Source organism: Coturnix japonica, chromosome 10 (genome assembly GCF_001577835.2).
Source record: "Coturnix japonica isolate 7356 chromosome 10, Coturnix japonica 2.1, whole genome shotgun sequence".
In the NCBI taxonomy this organism is placed as follows: domain Eukaryota; kingdom Metazoa; phylum Chordata; class Aves; order Galliformes; family Phasianidae; genus Coturnix; species Coturnix japonica.
The window spans coordinates 12,429,289-12,449,734 of record NC_029525.1 but is presented as its reverse complement, the minus strand read 5'-3'; the positions used below and the strand labels follow the sequence as shown (position 1 = coordinate 12,449,734).

The 20,446-nt window shown below is 42.7% G+C and overlaps 1 protein-coding gene across 1 annotated transcript in view; it reads left to right on the top strand.

Annotated features, from left to right (window-relative positions):
- The first annotated feature begins 615 nt into the window (after positions 1 to 615).
- The window catches only part of AGBL1 (ATP/GTP binding protein like 1), a 96,766-nt gene continuing 76,935 nt past the window's right edge, over positions 616 to 20,446 (top strand). The window contains exons 1-2 of the mRNA XM_032446924.1: positions 616 to 632; positions 2,337 to 2,415. The gene's annotated coding sequence lies outside the window, so the exon portion shown is untranslated. The remainder of the gene's footprint in view (positions 633 to 2,336; positions 2,416 to 20,446) is intronic.

Sequence of the window (20,446 nt, the reverse complement as noted above, 5' to 3'; positions counted from 1 at the left end):
CTTTTTCTTTGGTTGTTTTTGCTATATATTTTTTTTCTGGTGCCTTTGCATGCTGAACAGTGCTATGTTTGTCAGAGATGCTAAATGTGAGACAAACAGAAGAGACAGATATACCACAGTTTGTTCTGCTAATGGGAACACTTTGTGTACTGCTGCGTCTGGCTGCCATGAAGTCCGTTTCCTTAAACATTCAACAAAACAGATTCTTTCCTGTCTTGCACTTATGTCTGTACTCACACTTTAGCAGTGTGGGTGCCACATAAAACTAAATTAGCATAGAAACATTTAAAGCAGGCAAAACTGATGACACAAGTGACAAAGTAGAGGAGAACTAGGTTATTGGGGTTGGAAAAAAATCATTGTTTCCTTTTGTCAGCAGTTGAAAAGCTTGACACAGGTATGTCTGCAGGAAAACAGAGAGGGCATTTTGTCTAGTGGAAACACTAAATGAGCTGCAAGTGGCAGAACAGGCCTTGCACTGTTGCCTGGAGACTTAAATAAAAGCAATTAAAGCATCAGTGCTGTTAATTTAACTATTGCGTTATTATTTCATCCTCCTCTCTTGCTTTTTCAGCGCATCCCTGCTGTTGTCCTTCAAGATGATTCTGGCACGATAGGATACTTGATGGAAGGTAGGATAGTCAGTCCCCACTGTTTGTGCAGTGTACAGCAAGAGGGTTTGTAGGGACAAAGTGGGAACATCTGACAGCAGTCAAATGGTTAAATGCATCTTTCTCAGGATAAGCTGTGTATACGTGTTTAATATGTAGCTGACTTTTCATGAACTAGATTTAAATAAGAGCCCAACAAAGTATATTTCAGAATATTTGACAGTCTGTCAGGGTATGAGAAACATACATTCTACCTGACAAATGAAAGCTTTTATTCTTAGATGAAGGAAAGGACAGCATGGCGCTAAGCCAGCATGTTTCCACTCCTGGTTTATGAAACAATTCAAGAAAAAATGTTCAACTGCTTATAGTTTGATTTGACAAAACGTTGTCCATTGTTATTCCAAAGGACATCCAAGGCATGCAGAGGTCATGTGAAGTTTGTTTGAGCCTAGCCTGCAAATGCAGTGTGTTTTCAAGCCTGGGTTAGCATATTATTATTGCAGATCTCTTTATTTGATTCTATTAGTGCCTTTACAAATAGTGTAGGCTTTAGTGACCTGGAAATAAAGAAGTGAGAGCACTCCTCTCTATGGGACCATGCCTCTCAGCACCTTCCACAAAGGACAGTGACACAAGAAAATATCCTGTATCACGTACTGACAAAGAAGATAACGTAGCCACTGTAGCCTCTGATACACCATCCCTATGTCTTAAGCATCCTTTATCCTTGGTGTCATGCTGCTGCAAAAATGAACTGCTGCATGCCCCCAGATGATGCTCCCAGACCCTGCAACTGTGCAGCAAATAAAAAATGAAAGGTGGGATGGCAGGGATGTCTCCAGAGGAGTAAAACTGATTAAGCCTGCTGTCCCCCTCTCTGCTGCAGGCATTGCGTACAGTACCAGCCTTATATTAAACCAGTGTAAGACCAGCAATTTCCAGTGGTCAGTTTCTGACCCAGAAGATATTAACTTCCCATCCAGTAGCTGCAGAAGGTTTGGGCTGCTTCCAAAAGCATCTGAAAATGAATTTCCACATCACAACTTGTGTTTTCATTCCCATTTTAACCGTTTCGCTGCTGTAGAAGTGAAGTGTCGTGTGAGGTGGGGGTTGTTATTCAGAGAGGTAAACCTCTGCATAGGCATTTATAAACAGAATATCATCTCCACATGTATATTGCTCTGGTGATCACTTACGATAAACATTGTGCTTGAACAAAAGACAGTGAAAATGATGGGTTTGTTAGTGAAAAGAGCATCCAAATAATACTGCTACTGAGAAAAACCCAACAATATCCCCTTATTAAGATATATATACATTTCTTGGCTATGTAATTTTGACAGGAGAGCTCATTTCTATATTTAATATAAACGAAGCATGGACAGTTAACTGGCTGTTTTACACCGTGATATTTCAATTGTGTTTCATAATACTCAGGCTGGCCTTGGAATGAACAATTTATCCAATTAGGGTTTTTTCCCCCCCCATTTTTAATGGAATCTGGCTACTCTCTTATCTGTCACACTGGTTTAAAAATTGAAATAATCCTATTAGAAACCAGGTGTGCAATGTGAGTGCAAAATTGGCATCATTTATATGAGAATCAGGGAAAAAAAATATCCTCAGGTTATTCACAGGTTTCCATGCCGATTTTTTGTTATTTAGACTTTATTTAACGCTCATATCTAAAAACTGAATGACGTCTGCGTTTCTTTGGTATAGGCTGTATACCAGAAATGTGAAGTTTGGCTGTGGCTGCTCACCTTTTTATGGAGATGCTGATTCTGGTCCTACACTTGCTGTATTTAAGTCCTCTCTGGGCTAATTTTTCTTTATCCCGTGATTTACTTTCAAATGCAGTTCAGTGTTACTTGAGTAACAGCAGTCTGAATTCAGGTTTGGAATCCAAAGAAATATGGAAGTAATGCTGGAAATTTATATTTTAAGATTTTGTATGGAATTCCTACTTTTAATTTACAAATCAGTAATATTACAGTTGCTGAGTATCTGACAGAGGGCTTCCGTCTTCCTCCCATCACTTTCTTCACAAGGAGAATGTCCAGATTTTCTCATCCAGGGAGATGGTTTAGGTACAGGAACAAGTTGTTTCTGTGGTTAGAACACTTACTACATTGCACCAGCTGATCCATGTGAATGATTTTTGCATATGCTCCTAAAATGGAATAATTGGACTGAGTGCTCTTTTAATGCAGGTAAAATCATCCCAAATTATCTTACCTTTGCTATGGGCTAAAAGTGTGAGCACATATTTGCTGGAGGTCAGGTAACATCTTTGACTTATTTTCTGTGTCATCGCCCTGGGCACAAGAAAAGAAAATTACAGGTCGGAGCTTGTACAGCAACTGCAGAGAGCCCAGGGGTCCTGCCTTTGAGCTTATAATGCCTTCTCTCCTCATAAGTACATTAACGCTGGTACCAGTAGGAAGCTGCAGCCATGAGTTTAATTTCCATTTTGTTTAAGGATCACATAAACCTCAGGGCACAGGGGAAACAACAGTGGCATCCACACAGACTTTAACAAGCTAATCTTCAAGCTGGATTGACAGTGTAATATGAATAAATGGGAGAATGTCGATGCTTTACCTCTGGCATTTATCTCTGTGTAGGCTTCCTAACTTGTTCAGCCTTAGAGTATTGAGTTAGGGGACCTCCTATTCTTAGAAACTAACAACAGATTTGGAAATTCAACAAATATCTGGAAGAAAGGGCTATGAATGATGGTGAATAATTAGAGACCTCTGAGCTTTTTTGCTTTGAATTTGATTTCAAAGGGTTTTTGAAGTACAACTTATGTTGCTGTAAACATCACTGTCACTTTTGGGGTCTTTCATTAGCATTTTACTTGTTAATCTCCCTACAAATTCAAATGCAGGTTCTCCAGCTTTGTGTTGTATGATGATTTCTTGTAGTCTCTGGGCTCAGCTAAGTTAACTATCCCCAAACTCTAAAGAACAGAAGACACGTTTTTTTCCCCAAGCTTTGCTGTTGGTATTCTTTTTCTCTTGCATTGACATATGCGTGGTGAAATGTTTGCAAATGTTTCTAAAGCTTCTTCACATAGTAAAAAAGAGCCAAATCATTGAGCTGTGGTAAGGGCTTGTGGCAAGTGGGATCTGATAATAGGGGACAGCATTATGTTCAAGGTGGGGCAGAAAGCTCACTACTCATCTAACATCTTATGATGCAACAGGGGGAGGTGATCACCATGTGCTATTTACTAATCCCTGCAATAGGATGGAGGATCTGAAGGTGTTATATGGTAGGAAAGGGGATCCAGGACATCCAGGCTGCTGTGACTGTGGCTTGTTTACATCCATCAGCTTTCACTGTCTTCTGAACATTCACACAGTGGGAATTAATAGTTTTACACTGTTGTAGTGACATATACAATTGTCACATGAAAGAGAATGAAGCAACAATGTGGAAGAGCTCCTTTAAACAGCTTCTAATTGTCTCTGATATCATTTTCTGTCAGCGCATTAATTTGTGTAAGACATAGTGTGCTGGCTCTGCTCATAAAACCCATTACCTATTGTCCTCCTTCCGAGACCATTTGAGGACATTGTCACTGTACTCCCTTGGTTCTCTATCCTCTTTACATAATGGTGTGTTATTAGATTTTATTGAGTCCTGCTGATATGAAAGAAACCTTAAAGCCTTGCTTCAATGTCACTTGTCAAGAGTGTTAACTCTTACAGACATATTTCCCTTGCCACTAGGATTAATATTTTTTGCAAGGGACAGATGGATCTGGAGAGTGTGGTGCACAGCATGCCCTTACTCCCTGCACCTCTTTCTACCAGACTTTACACCCTTCTAATATTAGAACTTTTCCTCCATTAAGACCATCTGTGTTTCACAGTTGCTACAGTTAACTGTACAATTTCATCCCTCTGTGTACTACCTAAGCTCTCAAATCTTAGGACCCATAGAGCCCAGCCAAACTCCTTCGGTTTAACTTAAGGTAGGTTTTCAGTGTATTTCCAGAGATGGGGGGGCTGATGAGATAAGATGACCTAGCACACAAGAAAAGTATATTGCCATTCTGCATTCAACTCTTTGGTATGTTGAAAGCAATATGCCTGCAAAGGCTGGTCAAACTTCATTGTACTTTGGGTGGAATGCCATCTCTCTATCTAAAATATGATATTTCATGGAGTGCAACATCTTTTGCTGCTGTTCCTGTTTAAATCAGTCTTTTAATTTAGAAAACTGAAGTCTCTGAACCTGAATTTGCATGGGAAATGAGGCTACATAGCTTCTCCTCTTACTTTGCCTGGTTGCCCGTAAAGCATCTTGTCCATCAATCAATCAGTAGTCATCATAACATTTTCCATGAATGGACTGCTGTGATTCCACAATTATGCACAGGTATTTTAATGTGGTTAATTTTATAACTTGGTAGTGATGTCCTGGGATCCTGCTGGCAGACACAGAAACCAAGGAATGTCATGCTTGTGTCACTTGTTCACACATTGCTGGGCTGAGCTGGAGAGGATTTATCTTAGCATCTGCCTAGAACACTTGGTCAATAAAGGTTCTGCAGGGTGTAAGGATAATCACATGGAAGTAGTCCCTGGCCATGAGTTTATTCTTCATTTTACTGCTCCTTAGAAGATTAGGGCTTTAGCTCCAATCTGTGATTGCTTTGTTAACATCGGCAAAGAATTGAGTGCACTCATTGACCGTCTGCCATGTTGCTTTGCAGTACTGAGTTCTGTAAGCATTTGCCTTGTGCCTTGAGACCAAGGCTGATGTTACTTCATCAGCAAACTCTAATTATTCATTTAAAGAGGAAAAGCTCTTACTGGAAGGATTGAAGAGACCTATGCCAGAAAACAGTAGTTATTTGAAATGTAAGAGGCTGAAAATAATGTTCTCAAACTGGAAAGACAAGACCCAACCTTCATATCTTGCATATCAAGTAATTATCTCTGCTGTCAGTCCACCAGTCTCCCTCAAGTGATACCATCCCTGCAGTAAGAAAGCTGAGCTGTAATTTCTGCATATCTGAAAAAAACCCACAAAGAAAACCTTTGTGTTGTGACATTTTCACATTGAAAAAACATCCCTGGGAGAACTTCACCTAACCCTCCGCTCATCTTTCTTACCTGCTCCTTCTTGTTTACCAAGTCCTTTGATATCGTCCGGCTGAAGCTAAATGTGGACTCTGTGCCCTCCTAGGAATCCAAGCTTCAACTACAGCTGTACTCCAGCGTGGTTCATGCATCAGGGAACAAACTCTGCTCTGAGCTACAACCCTTACATACATGAAGAGGTACACGTGAATCACTGTAGTGGCCCTTGGAGCAAACTTTCTCCCAGAACTGCATGTTGCAGGGGAAGAGAGGCTGCACAGGATGGAAGCACGCCCCTTCCCTGAGCTTTGCCATGCAACCATGCAGTGCACTCTGCATGCATCCCCTGCCCTCTGACTGCTTTGGGGCACTGTCCATGGCCTTCACGGTTGCAGCTGGAGAGAAGCATCACAGCTGGAAGCCCAAAACCCTTCATGAGCCTCAGTGATACCACTCCACCTGTCCCTCATGCTGGGTGTATCTTCCGTTCGTTGTCAGCGCTCGTTAAGACTGAGGGCATCTCTCTCACTCGCTCTGCCTTCTCCACGTCTCCGGTTTCACTGGAGCAGAGTCAAACAGAGCTGAATCCACGCAGGGTCTGGAACAGATCAGCAGGTCAGCTGGGAATGCCTGTCAGGCAGCCAGTGCACTCCCTCCCTTCTCGCTGGCTTTCTTTGAGGTTTGTAGCTCTTCTGCTTTCTTGTTGCTATTGCCACCCTCCCCACACTCCCCCTGCCACACACCAAGCACCCAGACCTTTACTGAGCACTTTACTTAATCCCCAGGATTCTTTATATAGGGATTAATTTTCTCGTCACAGTGGGAGAGCTCGGCGGGAGGGGGTACATTTATCTCTCCTGCTGAGGTCTAGAGTTGCATTGCTGTGATTATTGGTGGTAGCAGTGTGCATGTGTCTGGGGATCTGTGTTTAGCTTCTTCGTTTCTTAAACGGCACAGGGGCAGCAGCCAGGCAAGTTGGCAGCTTTGCTTTCTGGCTGCATTGTCTGCTGCTAGAGAGAGATTGTGAGTGGGGAGCAGCATGGCAGAACAAGAAGCCAGTGGCTTGCAAGTCCTTCTCTCCACCCTGCAGGTAAGAACAGCTTGGACTAATGAGAGAGGTGCTTGGGCTTGTTTTCCTCTTTAGTTCACCAGCAGTGACTTGTTGGGCTGAGTTTGTTCTTAGGAGCTCCCTGCTGGCTTGTCTCTAGAAGCATCAGCTCACAGGAGTCCTGATCTGCACCTCCCACCCTAAAACGCCTTTATGAAGCGAAGTTTCACTATCCAAAGACGAACGCTGGCAATTACTGCTATGCATCAATCACCGAGCCCTGTCTGCAGGCAGTGCCTCGGCTTCTGCAATCTTGCTGTGTGCAGCAGGGGAGTGAGGGAGGTGTGAGGAATCGGCTGCTTTGCGATGAATGGGACCTGACAGCACTGTCAGTCTGCGAGCGAGGCGAGCTGCAGCAGCACGCAGCACTGCTCCGAGCGCCATGGAGAATGAGTAAACAGATCTGCCTGGAGGCTTCAAGTTCCTCCCTGTCAAACTTACTTCACCAAGACCCCAAAGCGCTCTCAAGGAAGCGGGCAAAACCACCTGAGGTTGAGCTTGGTTTGATGCTGAGTGCTCAGCAAATGTCCCCAAGGAGCAGAGGGGAGGGAAATGTTCCGCTCCAGGATCACACTTGTTGGATAGGAGAAGTATTTCTTCCTTTGTCTGTAGGGTATCCCCTTGGTTCTTTTTTCCCTCAGTGTAGATGTGCTCCATGCGGTCTCACAGGAGAGGAGGCAGCCCACCCCGATGTAATTAGATGTGTGTTTTGGAGAGGGGAACCTGTGTGTTCATGAGATACCATTATGCCAAGAGCAGTGGGTGGGAATTGCTTTGCGAGGACAAGCTGCTTGTACAAAAAAATAACAGCTTTTAGACATTTATGGTGAAATTCTAGTAGTCTTCATTTCTAAGGTGCCCTGATCTGGGTCAGAGCCCCACAGGTACAGGAGTCTGGGGCAGTATGTGCTATTGGGTCTTTACATCCAGGGCAGCAGCATCCTCTGACGGCTTCATGCATGATCAAAACCTTGCACTTCTGCATGCACAGGAGCATTAAATAAGGAGTACATTGTGTGAAACAGATTTGCCTCCTGGGTCAGCCCAAGAGCTTGTGTACCTCAGCCCCGTGTTTCTGAAGGTTTTCGTGACCTGTCAGAAATGTGTATAGAAGGTCGTAAAACCCCATGGTACGCAATTGGCTTCAAAACCATATCTGCATGCGGTGATCAGCCTTGACATCTTTATCCAAGCTTTATGTAACTGTCAACAACTTTTATTTCTCATAACATTGCCAAACTCTGGTTTACCCTCCATGGCACCCTGAGGCGATGAGTTCTGCGGAAGAATGGGCACACAAGAAAGTTGTTTACTGTTCTTTTTATGGCAGCGTAACTTGCCTGCCCCTGATGTTCTTTCAGCATATGTAATACATGTTTTTGTACTAGATGGTGTTTTTGCCGCATCCAGGTTACAGTCTGTTATTTTGGATAACTGAGAACTGAGCGTCCATCTCCTCTTTCTTCTTGTACTTTCTAACGCTAACAGTCCTGGTGCTCTTTGCATAATCTCTCTTAACTTTGGCCTAAACTTTATCAGTGTATCTCTCCAACGCCATCATCTGTCTCAGGTACGCAAACTCAGAGATAAAAAGGACCTTTGCTAGTCACACTCTGGAAGCACTGGCCTGGGAAATAATGGCTTTTGTTGACATTTGCATTTGCTGATATAATCTCTCCACGCTTTTTATTTTCTCCAACAGCTGTCCAAAACACAGTCGCTTTGTTTTTGTGTCCTGCCAAATTTCCAGGGCTAGTTCATATTATTTTATTGGGCATGAAGAACATATCTGCTGAGTACAGCAGGCTGTTCTGCAGGACGGTATTATTGTGTATTTTCCCTTTGTTTTATCACGTAAGTTGCCTTTGTATACAGAAAGGTTTCAGCTGAAGCACAAGGGAACATTCACCCACCAAGCTGCTCTTTGCAGACCTCAGAACAAAGCCAGCCTTCTTCCTTCAGTCACCCACTAGTTTTCTACCTCACTTCCAAGTACTGGCATGGATTATTATTCCCATTCTGAAGGATATACCCACCTGAGAAATGCTCAATCACCTTCAGATGAGACAACAGTCCAGCTTATCTCTTTCCGGCGTAGTCTCCCAGTCTCACAACCTGGCTTTGGTAAGGAAAGTCTCATGCAGACCAGATCTCAAACACTGTGCACTTTGTCACAGAATTCCTGCTCCAGTTAAAGAAAGAAACACGTTTGGTTTTTTTTTTTGAGTTCTTCAGAAATGTTAACAGAGCAAAAAGGGAGCATGATCCTCCAATGACAGCAGAAACTCATGGAAGCAGAACTCGTTACAGATGTTCTGAAAAGTGACAAGGTGAAAAGCAGAAGCTGCTTTTAAAGCGCGGCTGCATTTTGTCACCGAAATGTCACTGCAGGGAAGACATGACATTTCACATCCCTAGGTAAGAAGTGCTTCACTGCTTACAAGTTACAGCTTTCAAATGTGAGTTTCAGATTTAAGAAAAACCTCTCCCTATCTCACAGGTTTTGTATCAGCATTGCAATGCCAAACCATTAGGAATTTTTTGTTATTTCTTATTTTGCTTTTAACCCTGGTACTTTCTTCTTTGCTCTCTCTTCTTGACTCTCCGTATCCCACGTACTGCTAAAATTATCACCTCCCATTTGTCTCCCATCCTGTTCTGTTCCCATCTTTGCATTACAGTAATGTATTTGCATCCAGCTCTGACCTGTCTTTATTAGCCAGTACCGTACCTACACCAAGGCTGGGCTGGTTCCTATGCTTCATTCTACTCTCCAGTCAAACCATTCCAGAAATCAGCATTGTCTCCATGTACAGCTTATGTTCAGAGGAGAAACTCCGATGTTTTGCAGGCAGCCTCCTTAAAACTAAATCCCGTACAGATCTGGGTTTAGATCCCCTATTTATTTTAACGCCTAGAGGAGGTATGTGGGCATTGATTTAAAAAAAACAGAACTATCAGTAGCTAAGTAGAGCAATAGAAAATGCAGCATCTTTTGTTGCATCCCAGATTATTGAATCATTTGTGATTTTAGAGCATCCATGTTCATACTGTTGGTCGTCTCAGCTGCATCTCACTCCGTCCTCCAGATGCTTGCTAAATAAGCAACATTTGGATTCTTCCCCTGCTTTTTGCTTGCTCTCTTCCTTGCTTGCCAGGCCCAGATATGAGCCTGCATTAGTTACCCCCGAGAACATCTCCTTATTCCATGGCAGTGTGCACTGTGTTGCCTGAGGAGTCCCAGATTTCCTGTTGGCTCTCAGCATGGTGTTCACATGCTTCCCAAAGCCACACTGTCTGTGTGCATATTCCACTAAGCTGGCAACCCTTGGGGCTGTTGGCAGATCTTTGGCTCATACCGAACCCTACAGTGCTGGACTGCAAAGGTTTCTGAATGTTATGGTTCAAAAGGAAAGAGGTGAAAATCTTACGTGTCCACGAGGATGTGATCTGTGTAAAGGGATTCTTGTTCGAATGACTGTGGTGCCCAGCAGGGAAGAGAAGCAGGATTCACTGTTTGCTAACTTGAACCTCTCTGTTCCATTGTGCTGCTTCTCCTGAATTGTTTTGCTGGCTGGCTGACAAGGCAGTTCTATTGTTATCCTAAAGTCAAGTGGGAAGATATCTGTGCTGCTCCAGTGACAATGAATATAAATGCATTTTGCAAAAGGCTTTTGTCTCCTCTGCATCCTTGCACTTATACTGTCAGCAGATCAGTTGAAATTCCTGGGACTGAGCGAAATGGATGTAAAATACCAAGAACTTCTCAGCAAGAAGAATGCCTGCTGGTTTGCACAGGAGGTGGGAGAGCTTGGAGTTTGGTTCTGTATTTTTGGGAGGTACTTTGGGGTTAGTGGAATACTCTTACAGGGAAGAAAAAGTCAGCTCAATACCAGATGGTCATTTTCCTGTGGTACATTAACTGTGTTTTATTGAGATTGTTATACCTAAAGTAAACAGCAGTGGATTTAGTGTTCTCCTATTCCTTCCAAAAAAAAAAAAAAAATATTCTAGCTTTGGAGTAGCAAAAACAGTGCAGTTAGGTCAATGGTTATGGTGTTCCATGGAAAATCCATCATAGGGAAACACTGGATGCTCTGTCAGTACTCTCCTGTCTCTCATGCCAAAGCAACATTGTATGGGAGCTGCTAAGTCACAGCCTGAACCAGTGATTAAGCACCTGGTGAGCGGATACAGCCAGCCCTGGGAGCACAGGTGAAAGCAATCCCTGGGTCCACCCCACCCTAAGCCTCATTTAAGGGCTGGCTGCCACAAGGGAAGGGTCTCTGATTGTAGATCCTTTCTTTTGGAGTATTTGGTGAGTCCTCCTCCTTGGCATGGGTGAGCAAATCATTTTTTCTTTAACTCCATTTTGGCCTTTCTTTCTTTATTTATTTTAATGAAGAAATACTCTTCTGTAGGCAGTTCTATAGAGATACTCTAGGCCAGCATCCCAACTTTTAGACTTACTTCTTGTTCTTTTTGCCTCAACTATCACATTTTCCCAGTCTGAGGAGAACCTGAAGGTAATTCAAAGTTCTTCCTGGCTCACCACCACGGGGCACTGCTAAGCAGAAGGAGCCCTTGCACTATCAAAAGAGAAATGAAGCAACATCTGGGCATCACCCCCAAATTCCTGCAAGGCCATGGAAGAGGTATCAACATTTGGCATTCTTGTGAGTCATTGTCGAACACTGGAAGCCCTCAGAGGCAGCTGAAGCACGTTTTGGGCTCTGATGAAACTCTTCTACCAGCTGAGCTCAGACCAGGCTTTTGCTCTGTCCTCAGGCTGGCTGCAGCTGTTTCTCTGAGCGTGCTGCCAGCTCCTCTGACAATGCCTTCAGTTGAGCTCTTAGGAGTTCCCTGTGACTGCATTAATGAGAATGTAGGACCTTAAGGTGCAAAATCTACCCAGAGGCTGATCAGAGCACCAATAGTTGCAGCTGAGATGAGCAGGAAAGTGCATTGTATTCTGGCCTCAGAGATCTCACCAGAACTTTCTATGCAAAGGAAGGACAGGTAGCTTCAGTCTGTCCTTTCCTGGAGACCCTCTGGCTCTCTTGCTTTGGAAATGCAAATGTGGTCGGATAGTTTTGTCACTAAATCACTTGAATGCAGGGCTGGAGAAATGGGTTACATCCCAATGCATCTGGCTTAATCATGTGTTAAATTGCTAATAATCCCACTGTGTCTCCCATTGGCGTTAGAAAAGATCAGGCAATTAATATTTGGGAAAAAAGAATGAGTAAAGTTATGCTGAAAACATGATGTTTTTGGGGCTTAGGTTGAGTGCAGTTAACACACAGAACTATGCATTAAATGTTGAGGACAAAAAGCTGTAGATGATGCTGATCCAGGGGTGGGGGTGTTGTGAAGTGAAACAAGTTGCTGTGCCATAATAAGTAAAATAAAAAATGCCAGGGGGCCAATTGAGATAACACGGACTGTTTAAAGGCAGTGCTTCTCAACCTGACTTTGCACCCGTGGTCAGGCAGTTTGTATGTCATATAACAGTGTGCTGTACCAAAGTGAGCAGCTTTATGTTGTATATTTTTTGGACAACTTCAGCATTAAGGGCATGCATTCAACCACCTGATGTGAGGAAAGTAAATGCGTTTGTTTAAGACATACTTAGCTGTCACATACAATGTGAAAATATTCAAATCATTTGATTTTTCTATTTGTGAGCTGCAAATATTGTTGATGGTTACTGTGCTTCTGTGGCTGTTTTGTATGCCTAATATTAATATACAACGTCAATATTTTTGTGTCAATGGAAAATTTCCACCTTCACCTTCCCTTGGGCTTCAATAGTTTCCCTCTGTGAAATACATGAAAAGAGTTGTTTTCATACAGAGAGATGCTTGTTTGAATAGATCTTGCTTGTGTTTCTTTATATAGCATAATCTTATTTCCAGTGTATTATGCTACATTGTGCTGTAATGATTTAGCAATCCTTTTCATGCACTTTTTCTCTCCAATGCATTGGAGCAGTCCTCTTGGCTTTATCTGTAATGGGAAAATATGTCTGTGGTAGCAAATGCATTCGTGGGCATCTCTGAGTGACAGTTTATTACATTGCGCTTAGCAGAGAGTGCGAGGAGGTTGTATTGAAAAATGGATGGGCTGATATTGGTTAACATCAGCAGCCTCTTGTAACACCAACAGTTTCATGGATGTATTAACAGGGAGAACGACACTTCCAGGAATTTAAGAGATGGGGGTTGAATTTTGTGCTGCTCGTTCCAGGATAGCAGGGCTGAAAATTGCCCCTGGATGGTGGTGGTGGTGGGGAGATATGACTACATTTCTTTTCACCAGACCTGGGTGTAAAGCAATTCCTCATTGCCTTTGTCTGTTCTGTTAATAAGCGCTTGTCACATGGAGAGTCTATTTGCACCTGTCGGCCTACTGAGCCTGATGCGCTATAGGACACAAGCGGTGTTCCACAAACCGACGCCATTCAGTGTGCTGAGCTCACTGCTAGTCTACACAGGGGAAGGGATTTTGATTCTTGATCAGAACAGGCTGGTTTGGCCTGCTGAGGGAGATTGGGGCTGGAATGAGATTGGAAGATGTTAGGATGCATTCCTTGAGAGGGGTCTACAGTATTCTCCAGGGATACACAGATGGTTCAAGGCAGCCTCACCTTACTGTCAATCTACTCCCTGATGGCAAAACCAATTTGGGTGCAGGAAGTGGAGAATGAGTGTTAGAAGCCATACAGTTTGTTCTTGAAGAGCATGAATGTTCAGCATGGTTGATGTGAGTGGGTCCTCAGTACCTACAGTCTTGGAAACTGTGTGCATCAGAAGGAATAAGTGTACTGGTATTTTACAAAAGGCAGTTTAATTTCAGTAAAGGCAGTTAATTTAAAGCTCATACTGAAGCAAGAATACAAATCAGTGGAGACACAATGAATTCACATCCATGACTGTGTTTCTTGCTGATCTGTTGCGCTGTTAGGGCGTTTGTTTTAGTGAATGGAGACCTGCCGTATTATAAAGAAATTAAGGTTTTAGAAGTCAAGAGTTTGTCATTTGTTTCTCGTCTCCTAGAGAGGGCAAAGATAATATAATAGAGACCCTTCTGCCCATAGGCAGTACTAAGCTACATGGAAGAGAATGAATGTTTTGCACTGGGTATTGATTGACAGAATAACATCTGCTCAACAAGAAATTCCCTGGGCAAAGTGAAACCTCTTTCCCTTAGGGGATTTGGAGAGCAAGGCTGTCATTTTTTTTCTTTATCATTTCCTCTCTGGGAGGAACGCAGCTTTTTCTTTCGAGGTGTTGTAGGTTGAGTTGGAATTAATGTGAACAGCAAAACTTTTATGGTGGGTCTTTTTTTGAAAACTGAGTAATTCTGACACAGGAGAGTCATGTAGGAGAAATAACTCCTCTACCAAGGAGTTCTTGGCTCTTTTCCACTTGTCAACAAGGGATGCCTGAAGGCAGGACATGTTTTTTTTCTGACGCTAGAGCCATGGAAGCACTACAGCATTGCATTTTACTGTAATCCACTACTGGGAAGTCTTTTATGTGTGTTAATTGTTGGTGTAATTTACAAGCAGAGGTTTCCCAATGGGAATTTGATCCCTACAGTAAATGGAGATGAATTCTTTCCCGCTGGACCCATCTGTTCCTCCTCACTATTCTACCTATTTCCTCCCTTTCAACAGATGGAATGGTGGAGTATTGATGGCCAAAACAAGACTCCTGGGCTTTATTCTCAGGGCTGCTAAAAATTCTTTCTATCAAATTCATTTAATATCTGTGTCTCCTGATTTCTTCATTTGATTGCTAAGTAGTACCAAACTTCACCTGTCAAATCTGAGTGCTGGGAGTGTTAGTTCACACTGTTTCCCGAATTAAAGGGTAGAACAACTTAGTCCATGAGCAGATGACACTCATGTAGTGGGTAGAATCAACTTAGTGCAGGTGACCCTCTACCACCCTATTATTTTTATGGGATTCCTTCTAAAGGGTCAAAGAAGAAGGTTACAGCTGAAGCTGACTCTCCATTCAGGATTAACCTGATAAGCAGGAGTGTAACAGGGAGGGAAAGCATAATCAGTTCATTTGGCATAGGGAATGCCCACCTGTCTGCCCTGCAAAGGAGGGGAGGGTGAATGGTCCACCTGACCTTTCCCTATGATTAAAATACAGATCTGATGAAGTCAGAGGAACAAACTGAACAGCCTCTTCAACCCTCTGTTTTTCCAGGAATAAACCAGCACCATCCTCATGGTTTCTGGAGGGGGTAGAGGACAGCAGAGGTACCACCCAGATTTATTTCTTTATTCCTGGCCTCCACTTTGGGAAAGTCTCCTGTGTTTGAATGGCCCTTTGCCCCATGTTAGTGTCCTGTAACAAGGGGAGAGAGCTTGAGATGCCAATTGAAAAAGAGATTGTGAGCCTGGCTGTGTTGTTTTTATTTCCCCCAAGTTTCTCTTCCAATAGGACTTAGGTTCCCTGATCTCCCTTTAATGCACAAGGATTTCAAGAGGAGAGCTGGAAGTAGAGGTGTATTTAAATAATTCTCACCTGAGATTAAAACCATGCTTATTAGTGGCTTGTTTCAAAAGCTCCTGTAGCTAATGTTGTATCTCATAGAAATTATTGGAGGGTTTTGACTAAGAGTTGGTTGCCTTCGTGTCTGGAAGACTTCCTATCGGAGTTCTTCTGTGTCCTAACAAAGCTTATGGCACTATTCTACCAGTGGTCTCCTTGAAATCATGCTCAGACAGAAAGACACAACTACACTGTGGTAGTCTTTGCATGTTGGTGTTGGATAAAAGCATCAGGTTAGACTCTGGCATGCACCAAATCTCCTTCTGGGTATTCCTAGCATAATTCACCTTACTCTCAGAGAGCAGATACTATCTCAGGACACTGAGCTCGTATTTTTAAGTTTATTTCCTGTCACTTTTTCTTAGAGCACAGGCACAGCAGTGAGCTCGTTCTTCGAGCTAACAAATTGCCTATTAGCTTGACTGATTGACAGTTACTTTGCAAGTGCTTCTCTGCTGTGGAACTGAAGTAACAAGGGCTGAAGAAAGTCCCAGATGTGCCTGCCTTTAAAATACGGTGATGTTGGCTTGCCTTTTTTGGATGACCTACATGGGGTGTGGGTTGAAGGTAACAGTATTCTCCATTTCTGGATGGAGAAAGGTGTACCCTGTCATACCTCTTATAAAGTTGGAAGAGAGCTGAGGACTTGGCTTTTTTTAGAGGCCACTGTGAAAATCTAGACAGATGGGTCTCAGCAATGCAGTTAGACAGATGTTCTGCTTTACATTACTTGTAATACTACTTTGAATCATTAAGAATTTGGAAGCGGAGTTTGCTATTCATTATGGATGCCAAATTTCATTTGTTGTTTGATTTTTCACTTAAACTGGATGGGAAAAAATTGGTTCTTCATTTTCTCTTTCAGGTTCTACCTCCTAAGAAAATAAGCTGTGACTAGCAGTAGTTATTAACAGTATGCCTCCACTACCCTAACCTCAATCATCATTATTAAGTGTTGATTGATTGAAGGCATATTCATTGCTGCTCCAGAAAGCACTTTTGAAAGTGGAGTAGGCTGACAGTTATCTCAGCAAGAGAGAGGAATACTGCGACTCTAAACCAGTATATACCTTATAGTGCTCCTTTTCTTCCTGTACAGGTTGATGTCAGGCTAATGTGTGTCAAATGGAGTGTTAGCACTGGAGTACAGAGAGAGAAGCCTGAAGTGAATGTAGCATTATGGAAGCAAGTGCCAAGGCAGACCAAGAGTAGGCAGAGGGACCCCTGTGGCTTTATTGTGCCTTGCCTAATCATGAACATCAGAGATAGCAAGGGCAGCAGTGTCTTCATTATAGTTGTCTATTTCCACCTGCACTTACTTACATTTCAGAATCTGTTGCTTTATTAAAAAGTACATCTGGGATTTTTCCAAGGATCTGCTATACTCACTTGTGAGCTGGGAAATGGCTTTGCTTGAGGGGGAATAAAATCTTTGTGAATTCATAAATCCATTCATTGAAAGGCAGAGCTTTCTTTGGAGTGACAGCTGCAGAAGCTCGTGAAGAAAAGTTGTAGCATGTCTCATGATGCTCTTTCCTTGCTAATAGAGGAAGAGCGAGCTACAGCTGAATGGGGGAAAAACAGATCCCTCCCTGTTCAGTTTGGGTGGCAGTTGTGTTATGGTGTTATGTAGCTGTAACAGAGCAGCATTTGAATGAAATGTTAATATTTCAAAATATTTCAGTGACTAAGTAATATAAAGTGTAGGTGTAAACCAAGATGTGAATCCAAGAAGCAGTAGGTGCTAGCATGCGTATGGAAGTTGTTGTGCAAGAACAGCTAATGCTATTGGAGAAACTGATCTTAAAATAAGGGAAAATGTGGATGATAATTATTAAATCCAGTCAAAAATGTTTAGGTGTCAGAGGCAACTTATGGTGAAATAGGAGATGACCACAGAGAATTTATCTGCAGTAGAAATGACAGGAAGAACTCTCAAAGCATTCAGAGGGATGTCTGAAATTCTTCAGAAAATCATGTGATTGGATTTGCCTGGAGGTTTCCTCATTCTTTTAATGCTTCCAACTCAACAGAAGGATTTTAAGGTTATAAAATAATGTGCTTTGCCATCGGTTCTGCTTAATATAGGAATTGCTCTATTAGAGATGTATAAGTGAGAGGAGGAAGTGACAAAAACCAACTATGTATGTAGAGGAACTTCTGTAGACAGATAGCTCTGTATTTATTTTTAAATGTATGGAGTACTTTGGCATGAAGAAAAAGCAAGCAAGAAAAAGCAATTTACTTTGCTAAAGTCATCCAAGAAATTGCAGCCTAACAGGGCATAATTCCTGCAAGCATCTGGGTGCGAAAGCTTTATTAGTGTGATACATGATCAGTGTGGCACAGATGATGAAAAACCTTACTTTGGAGTTAGGTGAAACAAGTCTGGAGATTTGGTGACACAGCAGGCAAAACTGAGGGCTCAGATCATGAACCATGTGCCTCTTAACTCCTCTATGGATGAAGTGTAGCATCTCCCACATGCTTGGACACAAGGATGAATATCACTTCAGAAGTAGGGCTAGGACTCACTGATATTATTTCCCTGTTTGGCATTCATATTCCCCCCCTACAAGGGATAGGCCTCTTCTTCATCTTACTGGAATGGACATTTCAAGTCCCTATCTGGTTTTGCCACTGACTCACTTAGATGGTGGGGAAATTCACTTGGGCATCATTAGGTGATATTTCCCTGCAGCCAGACAAGGGAAAATGAATTTGATACGAGGAAGGATGATGTGGGGCAGGTGTTAATTAATATTTGTGAAGAAATCTGTGATCCTGTGATGATAGGTGTTATGTTAGTGCAATTTATTGCATTAAATATAGTAAGATTCCTTGGCACAGATGATTTCCACAGCGTTATTCACCATGTTATTTTGGCTGGAGATCAGTTCACTTGAAGCTGTTACGTCTCAACACCTTTTAGTGTTTTGAAGACATTCAGATATCAGTTTGGACTTTGTCTGTGTCTGCTTCACAGCAGTTCAGTCCCACAGTCTGTAACAAGTATCTTTTGAGAACAAGACCTAAATCTCAATGAGCAGGAGCAAAGTCCAGTACAGTAACATAGAAGAAGTTGGCTTTCAGGTGGTGTTTCTGCCCAGTAACCTGGTTGATAATTGTTGATGTGAACAGTACCTCATTACTGAACCCAGCTGTGGACTGGTGTGTTATAGAATGTTGCAAGAGCAAGCAAGGATGACCAAAAAACATAACCTCTGGTCAACGGAGATCATGAGAAAAGCCCTACATCTGATTGCATCAGGGGAGAAAGGAAATTTGGTGGTTTTGTTTTTCTCTTTTTTTTTTTACTTTTTTTTGAGTGTTTACCATATCCTTTGGTATAAAATTCAGTAAATCACAAAGCCTGGCTTGGTATTGAGCATCAGTAGGAGGGAGAATGGCTGGTGCTTGGGTAAATGGGGTGTCAGCAGTGCTGGACACAGGTGTGACGGAGCAAGCACAGCTCACAAACAGGAGCAGGGACTTGCTGGACCACGTGTTGTGTTCTCGGAGGCCCCTTGGCTGCCCTGCATACAGTTTGAGGGCTACGTGATCCCACACAGCTGTGAATGCCTCTCTTGTAGGATTAAAGAGGTCACTTAGGACACTATCCTAGCAGCAAGGTCCTCCTCCCAGAGTCTATAAATAGAGGCTTTCCCTTCACCTCCTTCTTGGTGTTTCCTGACCTGTTTGACTCCTGAACAGAGGAAATCCAGGTTAGGTGAGATGAATGCTGTTTATCACAGATAGTATCACTTGCAATACTTCCTTATTCTGAGGATCCCCAGTGAAGTTTTGGAGACCCTTGAACACTTCTTTTCCCCCTCCTTGTATCCAACACTGCCAATAACCCCTTGGTAACAACAAAAAAACCACAGCTGGCTGAACAGTGAGGCTGAGGATGGGGGGGTACATGTGGGTTGTTTTTTTTTTTTTGGCTTTCTTATTGTAGTGTGAATTTTTAGCTCCACTTAAATTAGGAAAAGCAGTCTGCTCTGACAGGGTGTAGAATGTAAGGCAGTGAGCCTGGTTTTACAGCTATTGAGAGACCAGGGAGTCAGGAGTGGGAAGATGTCCAGATGGCAAACCTGAACCACTAGCACTATGGAGTAGCTGAGTCTGTGCACACCTTCTCCTTGCTGGTGGCAGAACGTCAGGAGCGGGATCTAATTAAAGTGCTAATTCAGTTATTAGCAGCCCAGTAGTTTCTGGAGGTCTTTGGAGGGGGTGAGGAGAGATTCTGTTTGGCCTTCAGACTTGTATTGGGTCTAGCAGGTGGAGCTGTGCACCAGGATTTCTCTTTCATGGACTCTAAGTGCAGGGATTGAGAAATCTTCTTGCAGGTGCAAGCATTGTTATACGGACACTTAAGCTTCCAACTGCTGTTATTTGTGTGAGCAAATTTATGAAGGGTAAGAGAAGAAAGGAGGACATGTTTTGAACACGTCATATTCTGCTTCCCTGTTTAGAAACAGGCTATTTTTAAACAAGCTAACAAACAAATAGAACCTAGAACTGGACATCCTATTCCTCTGCCTCTCTTAAATATATATATCTGGAAGTTGGTTAGCACAGACCTTCTTTTTCCCCTAAGTAGTCACACAGTATATCCAACAATTAATTTAATAGGAGTGCTGTCAGGGAACACGCTGCCCATTGCCCTGCAGGAGTGACTTCTTTAATTCTGCATTTATAATTTTGCCAGTGGAATAACAGCCTCGTATTTCTTTCCTCCCAATAAAATATTTATTAGCAAGCACCATGCTGCACAAATTAATGCTGTATGATTCCTTTCCGGGCATTCACACTAAATGCTCTCTGTAATTTGCATGTTTTATTTGGAGGAATACTTGCCTGTGGGCAAAAGCTACGAAAGCCCATGAGACACAGAAGTGACTGAGTTTGTGGGCAGCTTTCATTTTAGGCCTTTGCTAACGTGGGTACTGAGCTGATAATTGCTGCCCTTCAGATGGGACTGGGAGAATAATCTCTGGTGGCTCTTCAAAGCCTGTAGCGAAAATCCTTGGAGTCTTTCCCTGCTGT